Below are 12,392 nucleotides of genomic sequence, written 5' to 3' on the forward strand. Positions count from 1 at the left end.
CTGACATATCTGGCAGAGTCACACAAATGCAGACAGAATTCTTGCTGAGCAGACATTTTAAAATGAAGAAATCAGCATGGTTAAATGTTTGCAAGATTGCTAGTAAAATCCTGTCCACACTTAATACAGATATGTCCTTATCAAGGGAGAAGGAATTTAACAGGAGTAAACTAACCACCCTGACTCATTAAGCTCCTAAGGTCTGAATTTAGCGGCATTGCCAGGTTAAGGTTTCCATCACAGTGTGAACAGATTTAATTAATCAACTACTTTTAAACATCATGTTAGCTCATTAACGTTAATATAGTTGGATCTTTTTTCCTCTAAGCTTTTGGTGAGCTATTCCCTCCACTGTGAAAACAGCTCCACCATCAAAATTGATTTTTTCTCAATATTGGTTTTAACACCTCTATGTCTAAAGCATTGACAACGAGGTGCTTTGAACCATACCAGTCTAAAACATTTTTTTTTTTTAATAGTGACAAATATTTCTACTGTTTGAGTTGTACATCTAACATTTTGGCTTGTACAACAGATTTCTTTCTCCTCTTCACATAAAAAAAGATCAAGTACTGACTATTCATGGTAATATGATTTTGAAATATAATGTCTGATTCTCTTCTTTGAAAATGAGAATCTGGTTATCCTATGACAGATAGTAGGCTACAGCATTGCAAGAGAGACCTAAGACGTTCTAACTACTCATCAAATTTTGATCAGAGACCCACAACACACAAAGACCACAGTCAAACTAAAATTAGCTTATTTACTATATAGGAGGTAGATTTGGGGAAATATAAATGGAAATTATATCAACAGTCAACACTGATTAATTTTAACATTTTCTATTTTTTTCTCAAAAAATGTTTACCTGCAGCTTGAACATCCACAGCTACATGGGTAAACTAAGACTAAGAATTATGGCAGTTTCCTGATATCGTTTTGGCTTAGTTAAGTTGAGGAAGGAAACAACGGATTTTGCATGACCATACAATTCGCTGCTTGTTGGGGAAGAGTGTTGGATTGTTACAGGCATTTAATTATTCATCTGGGAAAACACTCCTACTCCCAATAGGAAACACTCCTATATATCCCACCCCAATGTAAATAGAGAGGTATAGTAGTGCAGGTATATAAATGCTGGTATCAACCAACTTGCTTTTACAACAGCAGTGGTCCAAGCCATCACTGTCTGAGATGCCTAAATTTGAGTGTCCATATGGAATTAGGTATCTAAGGTCATGTTACTGTCAACAGAGACCAATACATTTGATAGTGGTCAATTCAGTTGCCCAAGATGCCCTAAAGTAACCTGCCAGGCCTCCAGATACAGCTCCAGAAGAGCTACTGTATCTATCTCCAATAGATCCTCTGTCATATCTGTCAGCCCTTTGTGGCTATCTCTGCTAGCCTAGGACATGTCAAATGGCACTGTATAGCTATTCGTGGCCTAATCAAGTCCAATTAAATAACAATTTGGCTTGTCAAATGTAGGTTTCTACTTTACTGTGAACTGAATAGCTTGAATGTCTAACAGTCAGAGACTTAAATTTAGATGTATTAATCTGGGGATGAATTTCACCACAGATGTCAAAAAAACAAAAAACAAAAAACAGGTAAATCTAGCAAAGTGCACAGAGAATTAATCTAAAGTTATATATCCCCAAAACAGTATAATTATAACCTCTGTATTTCATTAGATAGGCTTTTATTATAAGGCATGGTTTATATTTAGTTGACATTTTTCTGGCATGAATGCTATGAGGCAGAAATTGCTATCATACCCTACTGCCATATAAGATCATATAACCTGTTCCCAAATCCATGTAAAAGATTGTTTGGGAAGCAGAGAAACTCTAACTGGACTACTACACAGTGAGGTACCTAGGAACTTTTCGATTGCCTGTCTTTGGATCACCTACCTGACAAAACCTTTTACTCTCTTACATCGGTATTACCATCCCTAATACTTTAAAAAAAAGATTGCAAAAAATCATAAGATAACTCAAAGTCTGAATAAAAAAAAGCAGACTCCAGGATCCTTCATTTGCTCTCTCAATTGAATCTTTGTATTATTGCGTGTTTATATATAAAACATGTTTTCTCAGTAAACATAGAAGTAGATTTTTTCTTTTCCTTTTTTAATAAAAGCAAAATGACTCATTTGATCTCTTTATTCCAGCATCTGAGACTTTAACAAACCACAAAATGTCACAGCAATTCCCCACAAAATAAACACAACAGAAGCAAAGATAAACTGGCACCTTTGAGAAATTACATTCCTTCCTAGTGTTGGTACAGCTTGGAGATCACATCTTCATGGGATCTGAAGCACGTGATTGTTGCCCTCAGGTTTTATGGTTACTTACGTCTGCAGAGACTACTATCTGCCAAGTAACATTGCAGTTTAAGCTATTCTATTTCAATAAAAGTTGCAACCTTGGTCTTTAAACCAGTTGTTAGTACACCGTATATTCTGCCCTCGCCTTCCACAGTGGCAAGCACATTGTGCTGAGTATTTATCCAGCGTTTAAGTGCTCTTTTCCATAGCACATACAACACAGGCATTAGCTAATTATGTGATCTCCTTAAATGCACTAGGCCAAATTCCATCTCAAATACACAACTGAAACTTTGAGTGATTGCATCCTTGTAAATTCAATGAGAGTTGAGCCCAGACTTTGTATCTGAGAGCAGAATGTGACCCACTATATCCATTAACTCAGTTTAGTCTGTATAGCTCTTTACCAAGTAAGGGGGAAGAAAAGGACACAGATAAATGGATGGAGAAGGAGAGAATGGGAAAAAAGGGCTCTCAAAGGTTTCTGATGAGCAGAGAAAATGAACACAAGAACGTCTTGAAAAAAGACATAGAAAAATGCTTAACTATTTAAAAGGTTAGTAAAGTAGTTCACATTTTCAGCACTTTAGAATATATTGTATTTTTATATTTTGTTATTACTATATTATAAATTTATTATTATTATTAAATTTATATTTCTTATTTTTTAACTCAGGGAAGAATGGGAATGAGCTTAGGTATTTTATTTTCTTTAACAAAATATAAGGTTTTATCTTCATATATTAAATTTGGGTTTCATTTATCCCAAGCAAAATACCAGCATGTGCTGCAGTTATTAAACGATAGCTTCATTGTAAGGATTCAAAATTAAAATTCAAAGATGAGTTTAACTGTTTCATATAAAATAAAATATATCTTAAGCTTTAACATAAGGTTTTGACAAAAAAATGGTAGCTTAGCAGATCCACATTTCTAACAGAACTGAGGCTGAGTTATATTCAGTACAATCTGGGATAGTTTAGAGCAGTTCCTTGCAAGGAGATTGCCCTAATAAAACAATAAAAGAAGAACAGCATATTTTGTGCACTTCACTCTTCTCAAACATTTTGCACTGTAAAATCCAGAAAGTTAATTGGAATCAGGAACCAAGCCTGAATATCCTGGAGGTGTTCAAGAGGGGCATTCAGATATTCTTGCTTTAGACATCAGACATGCATGCTGCTTGGAGGACAAAAATTAGAGACAGGTATCTGCTGGAAAAGGCTTCAGAGTATCTAACTAAAGCAGGTGATACAAAACCTTCCATCTCATCTGTCCTTACACCCATGCACTAACACATCATTTACTAAAGTAAATCATCGTGAATAGACTGCCCTTTGTTACCTTCACTTTTAGATGAGATTTCTCACCAGCCCTTCTGAAGAAAGATGATAACTGAGTAAATTGTGATGTATTGGTGCTATAATGTTATAAATCGCAAAGCTAAAACTTTTCTTGGGTGCAGCCCTTACACCAGTAAGGTCTGGATCAATGAAATAATTTGGTGTATTTCTATTACAACACTGTCAATTATTTTAGGGACGCCTCAGCCCTGACTTCAGAAGCTAGTCCAGCTTTTCATGTACTGGACAGACAAAAAGGGAGAACATAAAAGCCAGCAAACTGGGGACCCTCTAGAAAACTCAAAATTCAGATTTGTGTCATCAGTCCCTGTCCTCTGGGCAGGATGCACTGCCCTCTGCCCTTTTCTAGAGGCAGGCAGCTAAGCAAATATTTTGCACAAAAAGGAAATAGAAAATGAAGTTCCGAGGCCAAGCTTAGCTTCAGAGTCCAAAGCCACATGAAGGGAGCACTCATCCAGACCCAGAAGCAGATCCACTCCTTGCCAGGATGGAGACAACCAGAGATGCAACGGCCCTATACAAGTCGCTGGCTACTAAATTCCACCTGACCCGTTTTGCCATCTCCGTTGTGCTGTCAGTGCCATTAATACGGAGCAAGAAAAATACCTATAAGCTGCACTCTCCACAGGTAAGGACCTAAGCTGGTTTCAGGCAAAATAACAGCTAAGAAGCAGACGGGCCAGTCCTGGTCTGCCCAGAAGCCTCTGCAGGGCTTTCTATTGCCAAGATGTGATGCTTTAGGCAGTGCACACTCTAACAACAGCACTGAACAGGTATGGGAGCCATACATCAGGAAAGAATGTTTTCAGCTAGGTATGAGACTGGAGATGAGATTGCACTCGGCTATCACAGATCTTTAAAAGTCTGACTAGGTTATCAATCCCATCTTGATAATCACACACAGTTGTACTCCATAATATGAAGCTTTGCCAAATTATTGAAGAACGGAGCTCCAGCTATTGTCCTTGAGAAACAAGAATCCTCTTGCTTCTGATCTTCATCTGATATTTCTGTCAAAGTATTTTTTATCTATTTCATATCCCTATTAATTAGACTAAAACACATATCACACACCATTATGTTTAGACCTTCGCCAACATTTGTGTTTTAATGAAATAAAGAGTCATTACAACTTTACAGCCTACAAAAAATAAAGCAGAACCAATTTGAATGTTTCCAATGATTTTGTTCAGGGAAAATATATATGCATGTCATTTAAAAGCCTGTAATATAATGCATGTGGCTCAGGTTTATACATTGTGGTTTCAAACACAAATATATATTTTCAATGAAACATTCATGTATTAAAGTATTTTCAATAGAATTACTGCCTTCAGTTTGTTTTCACACAAAATATGAGACTCTTTTTGAGTTAATGGATAAATTTGCTCATCTCTTTCTTTATTATAAAGCAAAGATAAATAAGTCTTTTTCACTCAATCTGCTGAGATAACTTGTACCCATGCCGAAAGGTGATCTGTTCTAATCAACTTCGTGAAGTCTGATGGAATTACACTGAACATATTTCATACCTGACACAACTACAGAATGATACAGTTCAGGACAAACATTGGTGACCTGAATAATACATGACAGACAGATGACCGGGTGAGAAAAGTAATTTTTCACCTACACCACTTGAGTTTCTTTATTAAAGGCTGAGACATATTTGATGGAAAGAAGGCTGCTTTGCCAGCTAAAAGCTGGTGTGTTTTATTAATAGCTCAGTCAGTATTCCCTTGTTATTTTACTACTTGAAACATTATTTTGACAATAAAATACTACATGCATCTAGTTTGCATGGAAAATACCATGGAAAATACCACCAAGACCACTAAAAATGAAACAAAGATTTAAGATACACAGATTTTGATTATTTAACTGTTAATTTTTAATAGGTGCAAATATTTTAAATTTGGTGTAAAGATTCACATGAAGGAAAAATGGATTCTGGAAATAAGACAACTACATAAGCACAAAAGAATGAAACAAATATCTGTAAATTATTTTTCCCCCTGAGCTTGCAAGTAGGTCCAATATATTTAAGACATGTATTTTTCATAAAAGGCAAGTAAATTTGGCCTCAATAATAAGATATTGTTTTGTGTGACTTAAGAAAGTGTTCTGACAAAGAAGGTTAAGTATAGGACAAACAATAATATCTTAGAAGTTGGCTTGAGTAAAGGTGGACTGCCTCAAATATTTCTGCCTCTGAAACCATACCAAGTTTTAGTCTTGGCTGTATTTTTTCTCTGTAGATAGCAGCCAGGACAAATAGTTTTCTACAAATTCATAATGTGTGACACCAGTGATTCCAAAGGGTAGGGAGAGAGCACATGCTCATATTGTACTAATGATACTTTTTCCGTCAATTTAATAAACAGGTCCCTTCCACACAATTGCTGCTATCATGAACTCTGAACAATCTCTTTTCTATGCACAAAGAACCTCGAAACTTATTTTTTACATGAAATCTCAGCAACTTTTTGTGATATCGTCTATTTGCTGCAACAGAAAAAACATAACATATATTTAAACTACATTTCTTCAGTTATTGCTTTTATGGTAGCCTCTTGAAGCTAATTGAATACACATGTTATACTGAAAATAGGCTAAAAGCTGCTATAAGTTTAAATCTGAGTACGAAAATGGATCTGGTTAGCAAACATTGCTATGCAGTCACAAGTATTTCACTTGAAAAAAATGATAATTTGTTCATTGTTATAGGAAAATACAGAAAGAATTGATCTGATAGAAATAAAAGTATTTTAAAGTATGTAGTGTATGATACTGGATAGCTTTTTTGCTAGCATTAGAAGCTTTACATATCCATACAGCATATAGGTACAGTTTTAAAGGCATCCTGCTTAATTAGATTTACAATAAATTAAACCCAACTGTAATCAAAAGTTTTCCCAGATCTGCAAATGGCTTTAAAATCTTCTGCTTTACCAAGCTTTATAGACACATTTACATACAATATATGCATATATGTGTGTATATGTAGGTATATATGTATCACAGCACAAACACCATTTTTCACTGAGGAAGATCAGCCTTTTGGGCTTTAGGTCTTGACTTTCCAGACAAGAAAAGCACAGTCACAACAATATGAAGTCCTGTTGCATTTACATGAAACTTTCTCATGTCCTAACTGCAACAGAGATTACTTTTCACGTAAGGAAGCCTCCATATGTCTGAGGAAGCCCACAGACCCTCCTAATTTGGATAGATTTAACTGAAGAAGGGTCTCGTTAAGCATAATGCTCTGCATTTCTCAGTAGGGAATTTGCTGATACAGTTACACGGACATACTTTCCCAGATGTGGTGCTTCAATAACCTTCTGTGATATTTGGTAAGCCAAAAAGATCATCAATTATGGTGCAAAACCATCTTCTAGCTAATAGTCAGAATAATATTTTAGATCACAAACTCTTGTTGAGAGGACATGGACTGTAACACCAAAGTGCTGGGAGAGTTTTCTGCATCACGTACAGCTATTTGAAAACTGGTGACAAAACTTGTAGTAGAGGGTTTCAGGTTAATGCAGAATATGTTATCTAAAAGGCTCTCATACTGTTGAGATTTTCTGGATGGAAACTTGAGCCTAAATCTCCTGCATCCCATCACTAATCATTAAGATTAAACATGATGTCCCCCCCCCCCCCCACACACACACATAAATCAGACAGAAGGTGAATGCTGGAAAATATCTTTTTCCTCACAATGACACAAGCAAGTTAAAACCTTCAATTATGTCAAAAAAAAAAAAAGAATTCACCAATTTCTCTATGTGACCCAGCCACTGCTTGAGTTGAATAGTGAGGAGTAATTTTGAAAGTTTTGTGGCTTTGACAGTTCTTATCATTAAGCCAAGCCTTTATGAATCTTTGGCTTTCTGACCTGACCTGAATATTTTTTGTCTTACAGGAATACCTTATTAGTGAAGATTAAACCTATTTGCTCCTCATCAAAATACAGATTCCCTCTCAATTTGAAGTCTTTTTGCCGGAATGGTACATGAGACCTAATTTATGCCTTTCCATAACAACAAACCTAAGGTTCATCAGTGTAATGGTTCATCAGAGAGTGTAATACATATGCCAGAAGCTGTTGGCAAAAACAGGGACTAGGCTGAAATGTCTATGAGTTCCTTTAGGAATGAAACAAAGTTGGCTTTAGGCTCTCATGTCCAAACATGGGAAAATAAAGCAATAGTTTCCTTGTGATCTTGGGAAGTCAAATGTTTTCTTCCTGTAAGCACTGAATCTATATATAAATCAGAAATATCCAACTTCCTGTAAAGAAGACAAGTTATATCATGACCATACACCCAGGAGCTGGGGAGCAAATGATGTCAAAATTGCTGGAGAACCATCTGGGGACCAGATAGAATGGGCCTTCATATCAAACCAGGCTCAGGGCGCCGTGTGGACAATCCTGGCATAAAAGACGTGAAAGCACAACTAAAATGATCAAGTGTGTGCATGTGTGAATGTTTATAAAATACACCCAACTTTTGTATTTTCAGTGTTAGGCTTCTATGCCTTAGTTTTACTGCTGGACAGTACAAATGTCCACTGGGTATGTAGATATCTCTGCCATTGTTTTCCTTTTGGCATATGCTGGTCACTGTTTAATGCTGGTAGCTGGTAAAATTCCAGAAGCCAGGGTGGCATCTATGAAGGCACTTTCCAATTTCCATTAACCATGTGGCTATGCTATTTAAACATAAACCTTAATCCATGAGTCATTCTCTTTGTTACAACCATTAGCTGCAAGGCTGTACCTAACATAGTCCCAGTATATAACATCATATATTTCCAGCATATTACCATACAGGATATTCTGTCCCCATGTAAGGAACACAGTCCCTTGCTTCATCCTCACATGATGGGTCTCAGCACAACACCTGTAGAGGTTTCAAGTTTTTGCTATGAGAATTCTTCATTTATGTTAGTGCAAATTCAATTCTTCTGGCTTTTTATGACAAGCAAGAACAGTATTTTATTACTCCTATATCAAAAACTTCAAATGATTGTAATTAAAACTCTCGATCTGGAGGCAGGAAAGAACTAAAAACAAATGTACAAATAACAATATTTTGTGCCCTTTTCTTCTGTTCATCAGCAAATAGCAGTAGAGAGCTCCTTCAGTTTTAGCCAGTTACCATATAGTTACAAATATAAGAATCTGTCTTCACAAATTGTCTTCACTAAGTGCTGTCTCCACTAAGAATTTGAGCATTACACTTTTCAGTAAGTGGAACTGGCTCCAGTTTAGGACAGTTGCAGAACTAGATCCCCCCCTTTTGCTTTCTTTCTTTTTTCTTTTTTTTTTTTTTTTTTTGTTAGTATGGTAAAGACCAACCTATTAAACCGCAGCACTAGAGAGCTTCACCATAAACTTGCGTTTAAGGACAGGACCAGGAAACTACTTACCAATCTACTATTCCTTTCTTTTGATTTTCACCTTTCATTTAGGTTTGGTTTCACTTGACCTTTGGCATCAGGCACTTTCATTTATGCCAGAGCCTCCATTAGAAAAATATCAGAAACTCACTTTTGTTATATCCTTAAAATACAAGGAATTGTACTATACATTCTGAGGTCACACCTGTGGACATTTTAACCATTAGCTATTTACATATACAACCACAGAGCACTTGTCTAACAAAAAGGAATCCACACTAAGCTGTGAACTTTAAAATGTAAAATGGGCTTTTAAATCTTTTTTCAGCATTTCAGTGGAGGAAAATCACATGTCTCTTTTCTTCCTTTATAAAAGTTTAAAATTCTTAAAGACTTTCAATATTCAATCAATAGATACAATCTAACATGTAAAGCAAGAAAAATGGTAAGAGTAGATGCTCAAGGAGCATCAAGTACATTATGCAACTGTTCATCAAAATACTTGCCAAAGAAAATCACAAGCTTTTTCAACAAAATTTGTAACTCTTTCTCCAAGAGTCTGAAGAATGACATTCTCTTTGCTGATACAGCCTTTGGTCTTTTAGGCTGCCCTCAATCTATACTAAGCAAGCAAATAAAATTAAAATTACAAAAAGTAAATGAATAAAGTAAATTTTCCATTTCCATTTCTCCTAGAGGGATTCATGTTACATTTATTTGATGTTTCTTTTTTTCTTAGGAATTAGCTTTTTCCCCATTTCTTCTTCCCAAGAGTAATGTTCAGATTAGTGTATGCCCACATATGAGAAAGAAAATCTCCCCCATAGTATAAATTTCTACAGACAGACAAACAAATTATCCCCATAGAACATATCATGCCATATAAATTCTCTGTTCCCTCTTCATACTATCTTTGGTAAAAATGATTATTTTAATTCTATTAATTCACCCGAACTAAAATTATTTATGCTTTCTATAAGTATTACCTTCTGAGACAGTATATAGAAATAACCGCTCCTCTGGAGGTGAGCAAACTACAAAAGGAAGAGGGAAAAAAAACCTTTCCTAGAACAAAGAGGTTAGGCTTTTAATCATGAGTAACTGCTGGGCTAAGGGGATACAATTCCTAAAAGTATAAATCTCATAGATTATCAGTAGAAGGTAATAGATAAAGGCCTGAATATCAAAACATGTTTTATTTAGCTGTATTATATTTGCAGCTGAATTATATTTGCAGTTGTGTACATTTCAGGCCAAATTATGCTCTAGGACACATCCCTGTTGAGCTTCTATTGAAATCAGTAAATCAAACTAGCATGTAAACATAACATACAGCACAATGTGGCCCCTTGTCATCTATCATCTCTTAAACCTTCTTCTCTCCTTTTGATGATTAACTATAAGCTTCAAGAATGTAACAACAATTTTTGCATTTGAAAGTTAAAAACAGCCGCTGTGCCAAGACAATACATATTCGTATCCATTCCAAATCCAATAGGACAGTATAGAAATAAAACGTACAATCACTAGTCAACAAGACTTTACAAGCTAAAAAAAAAAGGATTTCTTATGGTTTATTTTCAATGCCTCAAAATTTCTTGTTGATTCGCCAGATGATATTTTATTATCACTAGACTTTTAGTTGGAAAGAATACCACAGAAACTGTCTAGTTATGCTGACTGCCTACCAAAAGCGCACAATTCATGCAATTCTTCCTGTAAACTTATCTAGTTCCATCTTAGAAGATATAATCTTGATTTGCTTCCCAAAAGCCTTTACTCCCCAGACAATTAGACAATTAATCTTTTCTTAATTTTCCTGTTCAAATATTCACAATTATAATTAACAGAAATCCAGAAGTAGTGCTGACATCAGTGTACCAAAGGAGGAGGTTTAGCAGTAGATTTCATCACCTCTTTCCATTGCCTATCACAAACATGCCATTCAAAACACATTAAAGTTTAGACCATTATACCACTATGTGCTGATTTCTCTGAAGATCACTCCTTGCCAAAGCCATATGCATTTTTATTCCCTTTATTCTTTTTTGAAAACTACTTTCCCTCTACTGAAAATACAGCAGGTGACACATTTTATATGCCTTTTTCACAAGTCCATCGAGTTAGATTCACCTTCCATATCCAGGCTCTCTTTATCATTCCAAAACAAGTAACTCAGTTTATCACAGGCATTTTGTGTTGGCCTTATCTGCATGATGTTATACTTACTACTTACTAAATTTAATCACACTTTGCAGTGCTCAGTATCCTGTAGTTCTTCATGATATTCTGCGCGTTTCCAGTGGCAGTGCCAGCCAACACTGCATCACCCACAAACACCCTTTGCACTTTTTTTTTTTTTTTTTTTGCAGGTATGTAACCGAGAGTATTTAATAAAATCAAACAAGTTCCTATAAAACCCAAGTAATAACCTCACTGCACCCTTCTAGTTCACTTTTCATATAGGGTTGTTTCCCTTTAGCTCATTCTTTACTCTGAAAAATTTTATGCACTAATTCCCATCTCCTACCTAAATTAATAACTTTCTTTGCAACAGTATTTCAGATGTTTTGCTAAAAGCAGTTGGATATACTGCATTTCTTTTATCTAGAGCACATTTGTCTTAGCACATTTGTCTTACCAAAGATATCAAATTAGTCTGGCATAACCCATCTCTGCTAAACCTATAGTAAATTTTATTCCAATTTTTCAAATCTTTAACTATTTTTCTTTCAAAGCTTCTTTAAATCTTCTGTATTACTGAAGGTAAATTAACAGGCATTGGAATTATTTAATTCTCTCCCTCTGCTACAGACATAAAGCTTTTATCACTGTTCAACTTCCTGTCCTATCTACAAGCCATCTTCAGTATTCTCCAGCCAACTGACGATACCTTCACCAATATTTCTCTTTTTCTTCTCACTTTCAGCCCATTTTCTTCATCTTATAACTTCTTCTGTTTTTGAGAATAGTGATCTTTTCTCTTTGCCTTTTCCATGCCACTTTCAATCCTCCTATCAATGTTAATCAATATGTCCTCCAAGCTTTCAGCTCTTCTCTCCTATTGCAGGAAGGTTCCAATGGCAGACCTCCTTCAAGATACACATTTTGCAATCATGCTTTCTCTCCCATCTCATCTTCACATATCACTTTAACACAGTAATACTAGTGTTCTACAATACTTCATGCTAATGTTTCTTTCTGTCGCCTCAAATCAAAACACAGTCCTTCTGGAGACCTTGCCATGAAAGAATAAGCTACCCCATAGCCAGACT

The sequence above is a fragment of the Dromaius novaehollandiae genome, chromosome 2 (genome assembly GCF_036370855.1).
Source record: "Dromaius novaehollandiae isolate bDroNov1 chromosome 2, bDroNov1.hap1, whole genome shotgun sequence".
Taxonomy (NCBI): Eukaryota; Metazoa; Chordata; class Aves; order Casuariiformes; family Dromaiidae; genus Dromaius; species Dromaius novaehollandiae.